Source organism: Mirounga angustirostris, unplaced genomic scaffold (genome assembly GCF_029215605.1).
Source record: "Mirounga angustirostris isolate CCGP_5_RB_7025 unplaced genomic scaffold, mMirAng1.0.hap1 SCAF_6, whole genome shotgun sequence".
Taxonomy (NCBI): domain Eukaryota; kingdom Metazoa; phylum Chordata; class Mammalia; order Carnivora; family Phocidae; genus Mirounga; species Mirounga angustirostris.
The window spans coordinates 81,640,694-81,659,019 of record NW_026991714.1 but is presented as its reverse complement, the minus strand read 5'-3'; the positions used below and the strand labels follow the sequence as shown (position 1 = coordinate 81,659,019).

Here is an 18,326-nt window from a genome sequence, read left to right as displayed (position 1 = left end):
ATAAAGAAACCTCAGTAAAATGAAAAGGGCTGTGGTTCAGGGGCAAAGGGTAGAAATCCAAGACAGCAGTAGCCCCAGAAAAGTGAACATACTATTTTTTTTCCATATTTCAGGGAGTCGACGAACAACACCGCCTGCTCCCCTCCCCCTCTCTAAGCTCATGACGTCTTGGTTAACACTCTCTCTTGTGCTTGCCTGGACACCTGTGACTGGCCCAGAGAGAAGTCATCATGGCTCCTCATTTGACAAAGCTGGCCCAGGCATGGTGTAGCAAGGCCAAATTTTAAAATAAATTCAGAGGAAGTCACACCAAAATACACCAAACTTAAGCCCTTCAACAAGCAGTTCACTTTCCCTAAAACAAACAAATTGGGCAACCAGATGTCTCCGAAGAACCTGGGTTTGATCCTGAGCACCACAAAAGAATGGAAAGTGAGACACCTGTGGTTATAGTGAGGTGACAATTAACAGAACTATGAAGGCTCATCCAGGTAGATCATTTCTCCACCCACCCCCCCCCCACCCACCCCCGCTTTACATCCCTGCTAGAAGGAATGTGCTAGAAGTTTTAGACTGAAGAGCTCATACATCCCCAAAACAGATCTCTGGATTTTACAGAATACTGATAGCTGCCATCTACAAATTACTACTACCCATCAGGCACTCCTAAAAGCACTCCACTACAGCTGTTGGTTTAATCCTCATAACAAGCTCATAAGTATAATTATATCCCTACTTGTCACATGTTAGAAGCTGAAGCACAATGAGGTTAAGCAACTGCTTCAGGTCACAGAGCTACTAAGTGTCAGAGGCAAGATTCAGACTCAGGCAATCTGTCTGTATTCTGCATACAAATTTCTATTCTCCCGGGCAATCATTAACCTCCTCCCTCCAACAAACCAGCTCTTCCTTCCTCACTCCTATTTCAGTTGATGGCCTCTACCCAGTTACTCAGGGAGAAACCAGAATAGCACTTCATCTGGGGCCCAGTCAGTTCTTTGGCTTGACAGCGCCACTTGCTAACTCTATGACCTTGGCTTCTTGGCTTCCTCTCTCTAAGCCTCAGTCTTATCTAAGAACACACCAAGTTGTTGTGGATATTTAAATTACATGAGATAATGCACATAAAATGCATTGCACAGTGCCCAGCAGACTGTAGGGAGATCAATACTTATTAGCGATTACGATCATTACCTCGAATCTGGTTCTCCCCCTCTAACCTGAGGCCTGAGCATCCTCAGGCCCTCATCCCCTCTCTCACTTGCAAAGCTGCCAACCTCTTAACTGGTCACTCTGCCCGGTCTACTTTCCATCCAGTGCAAATTCTACAACTGCTAACACTGTCATTCACTTCTCTTAAAATAATAAGCAACACTCCAATGCCTAGGGAATAAGTTTCCAACTCGTTGTTGTTGCTGTTGTTGTTGTTGTTGTTGTTATAGTGCTCTACACTCCTCTCACCCTCTAACCTTCCTAATCTCTCGCTACATCTCAGGACACACTCTGCCACCCCATAATTCCTCCTAAGGGTACTCACTTTCTCAACACTATTCACTAATGTTTTTTGTCATGTTACTGCTGCTACAGAAATTCCTATTAATTCCCAGTGAATTACTTTCTACATGCCTCATAGGACTCACCGCATTGTGTTACAGTATTGTATTGTTTCTTTCCAAACTAGATTATACTTCCCTTAAGAAGGGAAAGCCTGTCTCATTTGTTTAAAAAAAAAAAATCCTTTTTGCCTAACACAATGCCACAACTAGTAAGAACTCAACAAATAGAGGCACCTGGGTGGCTCAGTCGTTAAGCGTCTGCCTTCGGCTCAGGTCATGATCCCAGGGTCCTGGGATTGAGCCCCGCATCAGGCTCCCTGCTCCAGGGGAAGCCTGCTTCTCCCTCTCCCACTCCCCCTGCTTGTGTTCCCTCTCTGGCTGTCTTTCTCTGTCAAATAAATAAAACCTTTTAAAAAAAAAAAAAAGAACTCAACAAATAAACACCAATTCACTTAATACTAACTTCGATAGAAAACATTTTAATATTCAAATTCCTTTAGGAAATCTTCCCTCAGCTAAAGCTCTGAGAAATAAATAGCCATATTTACAAAAGCTGTTTTCCATTCCTTAGCAAGCATTTAAGGTACTAAGGAAAGCACTACAGAAACATGTAAAAACTTCACCAAAATTTTTTTAGATTAAAAACAAAAAATTTCAGCAATAAAATCTTGGATGTTTATCCTTCCTATGTTAAAGATTATAATGCAGAGTAAACAGTTTAAGAGTTCTTTAAAATCAATTCTAGAAATAATGGTTTTCCATACCTCTTAAAGAGACACTATAAACACAGCTTGGCATCTTATCCTAAATGTGAAATGAAAATAAAAATGATTTCCATAGCAACATCACAATGATCAGTAGTTTCTAATATAAATTTTGTATAAGGTAAAAGATTCTGTAAAATAAGTTTCAGAAAAACTGAACACAGATATGTATAAGCTTTGACTACACCACATAAGTGTACATAGCAATAGTTTCCTCTTATTCCCTCATAATTCTTATAGACACAGTGAAAATTAGCTTCATTCTAAAAACTGTTTAGTTGAGACAGTCAAGTACAGACAAATGCATTTACTGCTATAAAACATATCACATCAAGAAAGATTAACAGTGAGATCAAATTCAGATCCAGCTGCTTAATCTACTGCTCTCTAATCATCCATGAAGGCAGATAGTAGGAGAGAAGGGCATAGGGAGTGAGAGTGATAGAGAACAGAAATAAAAAAGGAATATATATTAAGCAAATGCCTTTCAGATTCAACCTACACTTGATATTTTTTTCTGCCTCATTGAGTATCATCACAATTTAGTTTCTACCACCATGGTATAAACGTAGACACGTACAAAGACAAAGGGTTAAAGTTATAAATGAATTACATACTATCACTATCACCTTGCATAGTATATAAGGCATCTTTTGGTTATGAGATTACTTTCTTAAAATGCATTAAAATGTTCAAGAGGTTGGTGGCATAGTAGAAAGAATACTACACTAAAAGTCAAGACACTTTTGGTTTTCTGTTTTGCCTCAAACACTTTAGGATCTCAGGCAAAATGCTTAACCTTTCTGATCCCCATTCTTCTTACACATATTAAAACAAAACTAGATGATCTCTAAATATCTTTTAGGCTGTGAACTTTCATGATAGTACAGCATTCAGAAAATAGTAATATAGTAACAGTAAACATCAAAGTTCATTTAAGATTAAAATACACATTCTAGGGGCCCCTGGGTGGCTCAGTTGGTTAGGTGTCCAACTCTTGGTTTCAGCTCAGGTCATGATCTTAGGATCCTGAGACAGAGCCCTGCGGGGCTCCACTCAGCGCAGAGTCTGCTTGAGATTCTCTCCCTCTGCCCCTTCCCCCACTCTCTCTCTCTAATAAATAAATAAACAAAATATTTTTTAAAAATTATACATTCTAAATGTTTCCTTAAATTGTGAATAATCAAGTTTTGTCAAAACTACCTTACTGGGATTCCATTTTTTAGAAATAAAGCGTAGAGAAAATAAATATGTTTCAGCTGTATGGAATATATGACTTCAGAAATATTCTCCAAAATATTTAAATAAGGCTAACAGAAAAAACCTCAAGAAAGTTACCAGCATTACCATCTTTGGAAGCATTATTAAAGAGAAAACCCAGAAAACAGTAAAGGATTTGAATCTTTAATAAACTCTAAGTTATAATGCACTAAAGATCTAATAAAGTCTAGACAAGCAAATATTAAGAAGTAGCATAAAAGCAAGCTAATAGGTATAAGCAGCTGTTCTACAAGTTACACCAGTAAAACCTCCTTTTGCCATTGGCCAGGATACACTGAACTGTGCACTTCAATGAATCAATACCCACAAGCAGTAACAATGAATGCATTTTATGAACTAATAAATGTTTTGTTGCCCTTTCAAATAAGCCACATTAATATAATAAAAGAGGAAATCATTCTTAGCATTGTTTTAATTTCACACTCATCCAAACTCCGTATAATAATTACACTGTTGAAATAATATGTATGCAATTATGATTATTATTCTTCCATCTAAGGAACTCAGGTAAGTGAACTACAGAACTAATAAGAATTCTATTGTAGCAAATCACATTTTGATCAGAGCAATCTTAAAGATGGAAGAGAAAGGAAAAAATTAATATACTCTTACTGCTCTTTAAAAGTTCATAATACTTAAACGAGCATATAGAATTGGTTTCACTGCTGCTAAATAAATTACTAAAAACACATTCAGCCAAAAACCAAATGCTACAACAAAAAATTTAAATATACTTAACCAAAATATATTTCCAATAAACAAAGACACAGTTAACTTTGAAACAGTTAAGCACAAGAACAAGTTCCTAAAAAAAAATAGCAAATCCATCCCAACAACAATCTTGGGGGTGGGACATGGTTATACCATGCCAAAAAAACAGGCTTAAAAGTAGAGAAAAAATAACCAACATTTTTTACAAAACCAGAACAAATAATACTAAAATTTGTATAAACTACAAAAGAACCAAAATAGCCAAAGAAGTCTTTTTTTTTTTTAGTGTTTTTTAAATTTTTAATTCCAGTACAATTAACTTTCAGTGTTATATTAGTTTCAGGTGTATAATATAGTGATTCAACACTTCTGTACATCACGCTGGGCTCATTATGATGAGGACACTCCTTAATCCCCATCACCTATTTCACCCAACCTCCTGCCCACCTCCCCTCTGGTGGCCATCAGTTTGTTCTCTATAGTTAAGAGTTTGTTTCTTGGTTTGTCTCTTTCTCTTTTTTTTCCTTTGCTCGATTGTTTTGTTTCTTAAATTCCACATATGAGTAAAATCATATGGTATTTGTCTTTCTCTGACTTACTCACTTAGCATTATACTCTCTGGTTCCAACCGTGTCACTGCAAATGGCAAGATTTCATTCTCTTTTATGGTTGAGTAATAGTCCATTACACACACACACACACACACACACACGCACCAGGGTTCCTTTCTCTCCACATCCTCAACTTGTTATCTCTTGCCTTTTTGATTCTAGCCATTCTGCCAAGTGTAAGATGAGATCTTATTGTGGTTCTGATTTGCATTTTTCTGATGATTAACAATGTTGAGCATCTTTTCCTGTGTCTGCTGTCCATTTGTAAGTCTTCTTTGGAAAAAATGTGTATTCAGGTCCTTTGGCCATTTATTAATCAGATTTTTTTTTTTTGTATTGGCTTATATAAATTCTTTATATATCTTGGATATTAGCCCCTTATCAGATATATCATTTGCAGATATCTTCTGCCATTCAGCAGGTTGCCTTTTTGTTTTGTTGATGGTTTCCCTCACTGTGCAGAAGCTTTTTATTTTGGTGTAATCATAATAGTTTAATTTTGCTTTTGTTTTTTCTTGCCTTAGGAGATATATCTAGAAAAATGTTTCTATTGCTGGTATCAAAGACATTACTGTCTGAGCTCTCTTCTAGGATTTTTATGGATTCAGGGCTCACGTTTAGGTCTTCAATCCATTTTGAGTTTATTTCTGTGTATGGTATAAGAAAGTGGTCCGGTACAGACTTTTTCCCATTGTATATTCTTGCCTCCTTTGTTGTAAACTAAATGACCATAAAAGCATGGGTTTATTTCTGGGCTCTCTATTCTGTTCTATTGATGTATGTTTCTATTTTTGTACCAGTACCATATTGTTTTGATTACTACAGCACTGTAGTATATATTGAAATCTGAGATTGTGATACCTCTAGCTTTGTTCTTCTTTCTCAAGATTGCTTTGCTTAACACTAATTTATTTATTTTTTTAAAGATTTTATTTATTTATTTGAGAGAGAGAAAGCGAGAAAGCACAAGCAGGGAGAACAGTAGAGGGAGAGGGAGAAGCAGGCTCCCCGCCAAGCAGGGAGCCCGATGCAGGGCTCGATCCCATGACCCTGGGATCATGACCTGAGCCGAAGGCAGACGCTTAACCATCTGAGCCACCCAAGCGCCGCCTAACACTAATTTAAAGGGATTCATGTACCCCTTTGTTTATATCAGCATTATTTACAATAGCCAAATTATGGAAGCAGCCAAAGTGTCCATCAATAGATGAATGGATAAAGAAGATGTGGTACATATAGACAATGGAATATTACTCAGTCATAAAAAAGAATGCAACCTTGCCATTTGCAATGACAAGGATGGAGCTAGAGAGTATAATTCTAAGTGAAATAAGTCAGAGAAAGACAAATATGTTATGATTTCACTTATATGTGGAATTTAAGAAAAAAAATAAATGAACAAAGAGAAAAAGAGAAACAAACAAAAACCCAGACTTTTTTTTTTTAAACCCCAGACTTAAATACAAAGAACAAACTGATGGTTGCCAGAGTGGAGGTAGGTGGGGGGATGGGAAATATAGATAAAGAGGCTTAAGAGTACCCTTACCGTGATGAGCACTGAGTAACATACAGAATTGCTGAATCATTATATCCTACACCTGAAACTAATATAGCACTATGTTAATTATATTTGAATAATAAATAAATAAGAAATAACAGGTCAAAGAAACAAAAATCCAAAAAGAAGAGGAAAGAAAATAGTTCTCGGTATTTATCAAATGTATACTAGGTTTTAAGCATTATCCCAAATATATATGACATACAATATATAATGTATATAAATTATGTAATTATATCAAATATAATTATAAATAACTTAATATTCACAAGTACCATATAACAAAAATATTACTGTTATGATTTTAGACAGTTGAAATATCCAGAAATAGTCAAGAATGATAGCCAGTAAGTTTGATAAGCTATTCCTAGAAACCACATTTCTCTGGTCTGGAAGCCTATATTCTTTTCAGCTTCTTAAGAGAGAAGATACTTCTTTTTTTTTTATTTTTAATTTTTAATTTTTTTAAAATGTTTTTTTAAAGATTTATTTACCCATCTGAGAGAGACAGAGTGCATAAGCCAGCAAGGAGCCCCATGGTGGGGGGCTGGGGGGTGGATCCCATGCCCCTGAGTTTACAACCTGAGCAGAAACCAAGAGTCCAACGCTTAACTGACTGAGCCACTCAGGCATCAGACAGCAGTGACTTCTTTTTTTTTTTTTTTTTTAAGATTTTATTTATTTATTTGAGAGAGAGAGAATGAGAGAGCATGACGGGGGGAGGGTGTGAGGGAGAAGCAGACTCCTCGCTGAGCAAGGAGCCCGATGTGGGACTCGATCCCGGGACTCCAGGATCATGACCTGAGCCGAAGGCAGTCGCTTAACCAACTGAGCCACCCACACGCCCGAGCAGTGACTTCTTAAAAGAGACTTTGCAAAAGAGATAACTTAAAAGGAAGTTCAACTTTTCCGAGCCCTTCATTTACATTAATAGTAAAAATAACTTTATATCATTTTACAATTTTCAAGTAAGATCTCAAGAGCATTTTGTTCATCTATCACAAGAAGTCCATATGTTAGGACCTCTATTTTACTTATTTAAAAAGTTGGTCTTCTACAATCTGTCAGAGTCAAAGAATGCAAGGAGAAGAGGGGCGCCTGAGTGGCTCAGTTGGTTGAGCGTCTGCCTTTGGCTCGGGTCATGATCCCAGGGTCGCATCTGCCTTTGGCTCGGGTCATGATCCCAGGGTCCCGGGATCGAGCCCCACATCGGGTTCCCTGCTTGACGGGGAGTCTGCTTCTCCCTCTGCCTCCCACCATGCTCTCGTGCTCTCTCTCTCACTCTCTCTCAAATAATTAAATAAAATCTTAAAAAAAAAAAAAAAAGGAGAAGATGCCTTAGCAACAATAAAGTAGCTGGAATAAAAATCTAGCAGGTTGTAGGAGATACAATTCTGGAATACGAGTCAGACTGAGGCTCTGCCTCAATCCGTGCTCCAGCATCCCTAGATCTTTGATTCCCCATATAGAGAATGAGAAGATGGAATTTATCTCTTGTTACTTTTCAAGCTCTAAAATGTGCTGGCAATGTTCCTGAGATGTGTTAATGTTGCATACAGAGAAAGAAACTTTGGTCAAAACTACTTGCTAGGGCGCCTGGGTGGCTCAGTTGGTTAAGCGACTGCCTTCGGCTCAGGTCATGATCCTGGAGTCCCGGGATCGAGTCCCGCATCGGGCTCCCTGCTCGGCAGGGAGTCTGCTTCTCCCTCTGACCCTCCTCCCTCTCATGCTCTCTGTATCTCATTCTCTCTGTCTCAAATAAATAAATAAAATCTTTAAAAAAAAAAAAACTACTTGCTAAAAACTAATCAATACAAATTATAAAAAAAAAAAAAATCAGTGTTACAGGATCAGGAATCCTGAACTAATAAACCTTATGCTTATGTGTACATACCCCCCCCCCCAAAAAAAAAATGTAGAGGAAAAAAATGGAATCCTAGAGTTAGCCCACAACCTAAATGTCACTTTTCAGTATTTCACCAAATTAGGAATTCTCTTTCTTCAATAAACATTTTCTACCTATTTTAGCTTCTGATAAGTTGTGTTATTAAAGTTTGTCTTACTTGATTTAAAATGTATCTTCCTCTTACTTTCACTCTTTCCATTATAACAAAATTACTAACTAGACCTTACCAGGAGGCATTGGTTGGAAATCTAGCTCCCTCCTAGTTTTTAACCCCTCATCTCCATTGGCTTCTTCATTGCCTAAAGTAAATATCTATGCATATCCTGTTAATACCTCCCTATTTCAAGATTACTCAAGGGTAGTCTCTACTTGAAGTGGTCTTCCCACCTCACCTCACCTCACCTCTCTGTGCACTGCAGCCTGACTTTTGCCCACACTCCTCTACCAAAGCTAGTCAGGCCAAGATCAATAATAACCTTCTAATTGCCAATGGACACATTCCAGTCCTTATCTTATTTGACCTCTCTGAGGAATATAAAGCATAGGAGACTACTAATCATTCATTTCTTGAATCTCTCTTCTTTCTGGATTTGTGAGATACCAAATCTCTTTTGGCTTTCCTTCGGCCCTGCTGACCACTCCTTCTGTCTCCTTAGTTGGAACCTTCTTTGTCAGCTCCTTCGTGTTGGCGAGCCTCTGAATTCTGTCCTCCTCCCTCACTTCTCTTTGTGTTTTCTTTTGATTATCTCATCCACTTCTAAGGTTTCTAGTACGACCTATACGTTAATGGATACCAAATCTTCATATAGAGATGAATCCAGAACTTCTTTCAAATCTCCAGACTCTTATAGAACAAAATGTACCCAGAACATTTTAGGGCAGTATTATAGGGCTAGAGAGGATAATCTTAGGCTAGTAAGCTCCATTCATGTCCCTCTAATTTAGGGCTCAATTCATTCATTCTCAACATCCACAGCCCCTTTCCAAGGTGATAGCTCCCCTGGTTACCTGTCACTGATATGACTAAACATCTTGATTTGCCTACGACAGTCTGGTTTATGCCTGCTGTCCCAGAGTAACCATTAATGACATTCTTTTCATTTTCAAAATAAATGTTTGGTCAATAAATTATGTGCCCACCCATCCTTTCTGATTTTTTACACACAACTAGATGAGCCTTCCTTCCTCCCTGGATTCTTTACTCCCTAGCTTTAGGAACCCTAGTTCCATTGCCAAGAAACATCCCTATATCCTCTACCTTTACATAAGAGGATCATTTCATCTCCTCCTCTTAATACATCACTATATACACCCAAATCCCAGGCCAGGAAGACAAGTTAGCATTACTCGGCTTATCACCTGGTTCCCAAGGTGACTTATGCATCATTATTATACCATTTTATCCACTTTTAAGGCATTATACTATATTTATACTATATTACCTTACAGCTATATAGTTGTCAACTACTGACTTTGAGTCTTTCATCTCCATCTACTGAGAACTTTGTCATACAACTCCTGTCTTCCTCTCCATACAAGATCTGTTATTCTGAGGGCTGCATTATCTATAAGAACAAATAATCCCAACATACTTGGATTCAGAGTTCTTTGATTTCCTCTTCTTCAATGACCCCTACTTCGTGGAGGGTGAGCATGGTTTAGTAGGTGGTTGTGAAAAATAAGTATGGTTTTGGAAAGTATTTAGTGTAGTGACTAGAATACAGTACTCAATAAATGGTAGCTTTTATTAATATTACAATTGCTGTAATTAACACTATTAACCTTGGCTACCTACTATCATTGGTCATACTTTGGCCCTTATCATCACCTGCAACTGTTCCAACTTCAGAATCTTAAAGTTAGGACCTCACATCATGTACCTTTCTTTCCATCCCTAGTACTCCTTTACTTCCATTAATCCTACAGCTTACTCACTGAGATTCTTCACCCTCTTTGTTCTGCACATTTATCAGCCCCATCTTGGCTTGGCTGTCTTCCTTAATCAAGCAGGATACCTCTGGTTCAGCCCTTCAATTAGCAACCTCATTATCACCCTCGGTTCCTTGACTTTATACCATCCCTCAACCCAAGTTCTACATCATACCCTCCTTTCCAATCCCCATCCAGATTCAGTCTACTATATGCTTTTTGCACTGTTATGTAGAGCTACTGAAGAAAACTGCTTAACCATTCTGATTGGCTGCTTTCCTCATTTGTGATTTCAAGGGTGTTTATCACTATTAAGCAATTAGGTCAGTGGTCCCCGGTCAAGCCCCTTTCCCAATCACAACAGTAACTCTTCCCATGAAACATACCCCAACCCATGCTCCTCCACCTCAATTTCAGCAGATAACCTGGCTCCACGGAGACAAGAGATGCCATCCTGGACATGTACCTATATTATATTGGTACCTCCTCTCTATTTCCTTTTCTTTTTTTAAATAGGAAGATGCATCACTGCTCTTCTTCAGGGTAACCCTTTCACCTGTCCTCTTGTTCCCAACCCTTCCATTTCCTCTGAGGTTATGTCTGATTATCTTCTTTCTCTTGAGACTTCAATTTTTGTGACTTCAATTTTCTTTCCTCTTCAATGACCCTTCCCATCAGTCCACTAAAGTTCCTTGACTCTTTCATCTTTAAGGAAAAACCTTCCCCAATCACATCTCCTCACTCAAGCTTCCACCCACTGTCCTCTCTTCCTTACCAAAAGTATTTGAAAGGATGTGTTTACTGAATGCATGAAGACTATTTGGTTTAGACTTCTGAGTTCCAGACTGACCTATATATTTTGAAAATTTTAATTACATGTGATTTGGTTCCGACAAAGAAAATAACTATTTTCACCTAACTGATGTGAATTGATGAATTTCACATCTCCAAATCTGTTCTTCCACCTATATTCTCAAATTTAAGATCAATTCCCAGAATCACCATTCACCCAGACGATGTAGAATCCTTAAAGCCCACTTTGATTCTTCCGTTTTTTAAAATCCCATATCTAAGCAAGTCCTTTCTAAAATCTCCCACATCTGTCCCCTTCGTGTCTTCCCAGGGCTCCTACCATTGAGGCCTCTCCTCTGACACTACTTCAAAGGGATGTTGTGAAGGGTAAATAAAATAATAAATGGCAATGCACTCTGTAAGGTGTGAGGTGGTTAAAAAGATTATTTAATATTATCACACCTTTGGCAAAGTGAGTAAGGGGTTAATATGACTTGTTCTTAAAAAAAACAATTCTGGGTCTTAATAATCAGTGCCTTGTTTTCTAATCACAAATTACAAAGCATCTGCTTGGCAATCTGGTCTATAATTTTTCTAGGAGTCACTTAGTGTCAAGATGTTCAATGTATAGTTTCTAGGCTTCACTACACCCCTCCCCCACTCCATTTTTAAATTTAAAATATGTGATTCTTCAGGTTTCTGGCAAAAATCTTCTATCCTCTTTACCTTGTAAAGATGAGTGGTTACAGTTGTATAAACATTTCTAAGTATGTGCAGTACTCTCCCTTATCAATCATCTATTTCTTCCACCCATTTAAAGTGGCTAGAAGTTCTCTTATTTGCTCATGCATTTTGAGTTTCAATTTCAAGGAATCACATTTGGATGGAACAATGACTAGCCTTTTTGGAAAACTGTTTAATTCCTTTCTTGATTAATTAAGAGGATCACACTTTAAGCATTACTTTTTCATATTATTAAATAAGATTTTTCTTCCCCCCGCCCCAACTCTTAGACCTGAAAAGCATTCGAAGTTTCTAAATGTATCAGGTCTCTTTCAATTACTATAAATCAAGGCCAGGAGAATTAAGAGAAACAAGGACAAATACTGTTGAGAAGCAACAGCAAAAGAAAGTAGGATCCAAGAGAATATGGTGTTCCCACGGACTCCAAGATCAGTTTATAACTAGGTATTAATCTGACAGTTTCTTAATATACTTTCATAATATATTTAGGTTGAAAATCCATGTAAAAACATTAGTTTATAACCTGGGTTCTTAGTGTAAGGGATAGACCTTAAATTCTAGGAGCCTGATATATTTTTTTTTTTTTAAATTTTTTTTTTTTTAAGATTTTATTTATTTATTTGAGAGAGAGAGAATGAGAGAGAGCAAGCACATGAGAGGGGGGAGGGTCAGAGGGAGAAGCAGACTCCCCGCCGAGCAGGGAGCCCGATGCGGGACTCGATCCAGGGACTCCAGGATCATGACCTGAGCTGAAGGCAGTCGCTTAACCAACTGAGCCACCCAGGCGCCCGATATATTTTTGATACAAGTTTTACAGGCCAAATTCTATTGTTCCAAATACTGCATAATTTGATGAAAAGATCTCCATTTAACATGTGACGGCCCATTTATTTCAAGCCATCTTTAATGAAACTAAAGAATTAGGATAATCCCTGTATATTACTGACTCATTAATAAAGTATTAAAAATACAGGTCATTTCCATTGTAATTTCACAAATGGCCAAGTGAAGCCATGTTTGATAATAAGATTTCCGAGGCTTAAAAAAAATTCTTGAACTTAAGCCAGCCATCTAAACATAATTTGGGAAAAGATTAATCATTTGAGGTGTTCAAGTTAAATAGAGGAACAAACTACAAAGGTACTCTAAGATTATGGATTATATGGCTTTCTCTACAACTGAAACTAACGAACAGATGCTCTGAGAGCAAGCAAATAAAAACAGAACTGCCCTTAGTGAAATGAATGTCTAAGTTGGTCCAAAAGAACTAAAAAGAAAATGAGTATGAAAAAAAAGTTGGCAGTTTATGGGTGAAAATATTAAGCCCCTGTTACAGTCAAGATAATGTAACATCTTCAGTACAAAGTCACTGCAATCTACTGCTAATAATCTCTACTTGGACATTTCCTTTTACTGTCTTCTAACCAACCCCTCATAAACCTCATCTCAGTATGTGTCAACTTCATCTTTATACTTGCTTAGGACAAAAATTTTGGTGTCTGTAAGTCTCCTGTTGAGTCTACCCTCAATTCATCTGGAAATCAACCACTCCACCAGGTCCACTCTGGTCCATATTATAATCATCTCTGACCCGAATTATGGCAAGGGTCCCTGAGCTGATATCCCTGCTTCCAATCCTGCCCAATCCCTCCCCCTGGCCCAAACAGTCTATTCTCCAGTCCATTCTCTGCTCCAGCTACCAGGGTGACCCTTTTAAAAGTCTGATTATATCTCTTCTCTATTCAAAGGGATGACTCCCCTTCTCACTCAGAGTGTTAGACCAAGTCCGTACAAAGGCCTACAAGGCCTCACCCAACCTGATTTCCCATTCCCTTAACTGACTTCACTTGTACTACTCTTACTTTGCTCACTCCACCACAGCCAAATCAGCCTTTGAGCTGTCCTCAAACATGCCTAGTACACTCCTGCCTCAAAGCTTTTTTAAGTGCCTTTCCCTCTGCTTCAACACTCTTCCCCTAGAGAGGGGTATGGAGTACCTTCTCACTTCCTTCTGGTCTTGGGCTCAAATGCCATGCTCTCCAGGAAGTCTTCCCTGGCTACCTGTAGTTAAAATTGCAACCCTCTCCCCTCACCCTCCCTCTTTCCTGCTTTTTCCTCTATGGTCCTTAACACTAAATGACATAGCACATAGTTTATTATCTGAGATCCCCCACTAGAATAGAATGTAAGCTCCATGAAGGAGGGGATAAATATCTGTTCAGAATACTGGCACACAATACATGCTCAATAAGTACTTACTAAATGTATATATCATTTTATAGTTCACAAACTGCTTTCATGTAAGTTAAATTAGATAACAACTTATTTTCTCCTCGTTCCTCCTCTTCTCCAAATTCCCCAATCTTTAGGCAGTAACAATATGGATGAGAGCAAAGAGCTATTAGAAAAAAAGTTGCTGACTACTTGTAAAGCTCTTTAAAACAGATACCCCATGTTAATAACTACATCTCTAAAATGAAAGCTCAGAGTCAACACCTTTATTAGCATAAGGTTTCTGGGTGTGGAAGTTTAAAGTAGCAGCAGACCAGCCAAGAATCATCAGAAAGAAAAGCCCAATTCAGTTTGTCCTATCAATCTGTTAAACAAACCCTAGGAAAAATGAGAGTTCCATTCAATGTTCAAGGAAACGTTGGTCCGTATTCAACACAAGACCCAACTCCCTTAAAATTTTCTATCTGCTTAAAACAAACCTCATCAACTACCAAGTGCTGTCACTGGGTGTGTATGGTCTGTTGAGCATATAGGGAATGTTTTGTTTTGTTTAGCCCGATAAGAATGAAGGCTAGGGAGCGGTTCTTAAAGCCTCTGACCCTAGCCTCTCCACTACTAAACAACCCGTTGACCTCCACACCGTGGGGCCCGGGGCTCTCCCTGGGTTATTTCTCAGTTTATTCCTACCAGAGGCGAAGGGGCATCTCAGCCAAGGCTCTAGTGATGCCCCGGGACAGACGGCAGGTGTCTCAGAGGATCCTCTGGAGAGTCTCTCGCCCCGGCAGAGGGTGTCACAGGCATGAGAAAAGCAACAGACCAAGGCACACGGGGGAGATGACAGATGGGTGCGCACCGCGGGACAGGAGCACAAGGAGCGACTGCAAGGGTGGTGGCGCGGAAACTGTCAACTCCCGTCGTCGCCCTGCCAGTCTGGGCCCGGTCGGGGTGGAGGTAGTGCCACCGCACAGGACAATAAATACAACCACGCTAGCAGCAAATCGCCGCCAGCCTACTCGACCCCCGCGCCCCCCGCCCTTCCCGCGCGCCGGGAAATAAAGTTGGTGGCGGGTGGCCGCCGCGAGGGTCCAGAGGGGCAGGGAGGAGCTCCCGCCCGCCGCTCAGCGGCTGTCAAAGGCTGCCCGGGCGCCGTGGGGAGACATCTCGGAGACCCGGAGCCGGGGAGGACGCCCGAGGACGGGCTTGGGGCCGAGTCCCCCGTGCCCTCAGCCGGGTGGCCGCTACCCCCGGCCCGGGCTGACCGCCGCCACCCCAAACCTCCTTCCCTCCGGGCCACGGATGGTGTCCGGGACCCCAAGCCCTCGGCCGGCCTCATCGGCGCCCAGCGGCCGCCTTTACCTGCTGTGTGGCTGCCGTCGCGCGCTTCCACTCACCGGGAGAATCCCCAGTCGTCGTCGCTGTCGCTGCTGCCGCCGCGAACTCCCCACCCCCGCCCCCTCAGGTAACCGAGGAAACCGGGGACACCACCCCCTCCCTTCCCTCGTACGGACCCAGACCCTTTCGCCTGCGCGTGCGCGCTTGCCCCGCCTCGCGCGTCCCGAGCCCCGCCCCTCGCTGGTAGGACAGCGTCGACGTCGCAGGCGTGCCGCGTGGAACTGCCCAGCCAATGGGGAAGTGAGGGGGGGTGGGCCGAGCCTCAGGGCGGGGGCCTCGGGGTTTCTCCCAGTGAGGGGGAGGCTTGCCTCGGGTCCTCGCCCTGTCTGTTCCATGCGTGGCTGGCTATGCCGATCAGGGGAGAGCGACCGTCGTTTGAAAAGCATCAAGCGCTTGCGCAGCGTCAGCTTCCTCTCTTCAGCATAGACGCTCGTCCTTTACTCCTTGTGTGGTCCAGAGGATGGGGGTACAAGAAATATGGGAAGGGGTTGGGAGAGGGGGGAACGGTGACCCACGAGGAAGCCTAGCCAGCCTTCCTCTGGGGCCTGGAAAAAGCCATTTTGCAAAGGTAATGGTACGCTTCTTTCAGAAACGAAGCCACTGTAGATGTAATTCAGCGCAAATGTGTATTTTTCAATTTAGCTCTCTTCAAACACATTTGTATACAGTGCGCACTGTCAACATTAGGTACCTTACAATAGCAATGCCTCCAGCAGGTGGGAGCCGTAGGTTTAATACAAGGATGCTTTGGCTGCATCACTGAGTGCCTGGCCCAGCACATGGCTGATAGGCTGCTGCCGGCAGCTGTTTGGCATTTTAGAGGACACCCCTGCTCACCCTCTGTGACAGTCCATGTGTGGCATGTCAGAGATACCGGGGAAGATCTTGAACGGGGTATAAATCCTACCTAATAATATAATAATACAAACTATAAGCAAATGGTCTACAAATTGGCGGGAATTGCGTTAGAGTCAACAACTCCTGTATTTTTTGCACAGGAATCTTTAAGAAATAGAAATAATTCAGGATGTTATGTCTTAAGGCTGTATACCAAATGCAACTCTCATCTGACCCAATGACAAGCAAAGTTGACCCAGTGATGTAATTTGAAGCAACTCTTGGGGAAAATTCTGCACTTTAAAATACTCCCCACTGACGCTTGAAGTTCAACCATTAGCAGTTCATAACTTTAGGCAGAGGTTGCCCACTTCCTCTGGCAATCTGTCAGAATGCAAATACTCCAAGGATGCGCGACAACCAAAGTCACTAACAAATTAGTGAAAGAGATGTGTTAGGGAAATCACTACTCATTTAACAAATATATAATGAGCACCTACTATGTGCTAGGTACCCTGCTAGATGCTGGAGATACTTTGGTGAATTTCCCTGAACTAAAAGAGGAAGAGGAAGCCAAACTTGACCCGTTTCACAGTTTTACCTAACAGTGAACCTACTCTTATTTTCACATCAACTTTTACCCACTATCTTAAAAACATCTTTTTTTTTTTTTTTATGGACAAAGAAGTCATAGAAATGATAAGTAACGATCCAGTTTCTGTTTCTTGATTGCAAGATAATCAATGATCATGATTTTGTTAAAGCCTAACAGAATGAAACAGACTTTGTATTACAACGGTACACAATTAGCCCTCAAAGTATTATTTATTTGTAAAAGGCACAAAGTAATGTCATTTCTGACTATTCTTTTCTCTGTATATCTGTATAACCAAGCTACCACAGTATAAACTTTGTTCAAACGTATCTTAGAACATGGATATTTAGTATACATAATTAGATAAAACTTAAAGGATTTCAAATGAACACAAGAAATGTGTAACCACATACATTCAATAGAAGAAAGAAAAAAGAAAAAGTAATAGGTATATAGAAGGAAGCCTTACTTATGTATGTATCACCCTTTGGAAAACTTTGTAAGTGGGAAGTTCTCCAGATAATTTGACTCTAAAATTAGATTCTAAAATCAAGGTTTTAAAAGATGCAGTTAATGTACAGTTGACTCTTGAACAACACAAGGGTTAGGGGTGGTGACCCCTGTGCAAAGAACTTCTGACTTCCCCAAAACTCAACTATTAATAGGCTACTGTTGACTGAAAGCCTTACATGTATTTTGTGTACTGCATTCTCAAAGTAAGCTAGAGAAAAGAAAATGTTAGGGCGAAAACTATAAGGAAAATACATTTATACTAGTGTATTGTACTTATTGAAAAAAATCTGTGTATAAGTGGACCTAGGCAGTTCAAACGGTCAAATGTAAATGTGCATTCCTCATTATGTACTCACCAAAATGCCTTAAAATAATGATTTCATGACTACATGGATATATAAATCAGACCATGTCTCACCTCCACTCAAAACCCTGCAATGGGGGCGCCTAGGTGGCTCAGTGAGTTAAGTGTCTGCCTTCGGCTCAGGTCATGATCCCAGGTTCCTGGATCAAGCCCTGCACTGGGATCCCTGCTCAGCGGGGAGTCTGCTTCTCCCTCTGCACCTCACTCCCCTTGTGCTCTCTCTCTCTCTCCAATAAATAAATAATCTTAAAACAAAAACAAAAACCCTGCAATGGTTCTTCTATTTAACTCAGGTAAACACCAAATTCCTTAGAAGGACCTACAGAACTCTACACCAGCCAGATCCCCACAACCTCATCTCTTCCTACTCTCCCAACCCTGCAGACCTACTGTTTACCAAACATCCCAGACACCAAACATCCTGCCTTCAGGCCTCTGCACTAGCTGTTCCCTCAATCTGAAATGCCTTTTCTCCAGATTGCCACATGTAGACCTCTCTTACTTCTTCTATCTTTGCTCAGATTTCACCTTCTCTGTGAAG

At 40.3% G+C, this 18,326-nt stretch overlaps 1 protein-coding gene across 1 annotated transcript in view; it reads right to left on the bottom strand.

Moving 5' to 3' along the window:
* LYST (lysosomal trafficking regulator) overlaps window positions 1-15,559 on the bottom strand; it is a 169,229-nt gene extending 153,670 nt beyond the window's left edge. Inside the window, exon 1 of the mRNA XM_064594601.1 lies at window positions 15,441-15,559. The gene's annotated coding sequence lies outside the window, so the exon portion shown is untranslated. The remainder of the gene's footprint in view (window positions 1-15,440) is intronic.
* Window positions 15,560-18,326: the final 2,767 nt, after the last annotated feature.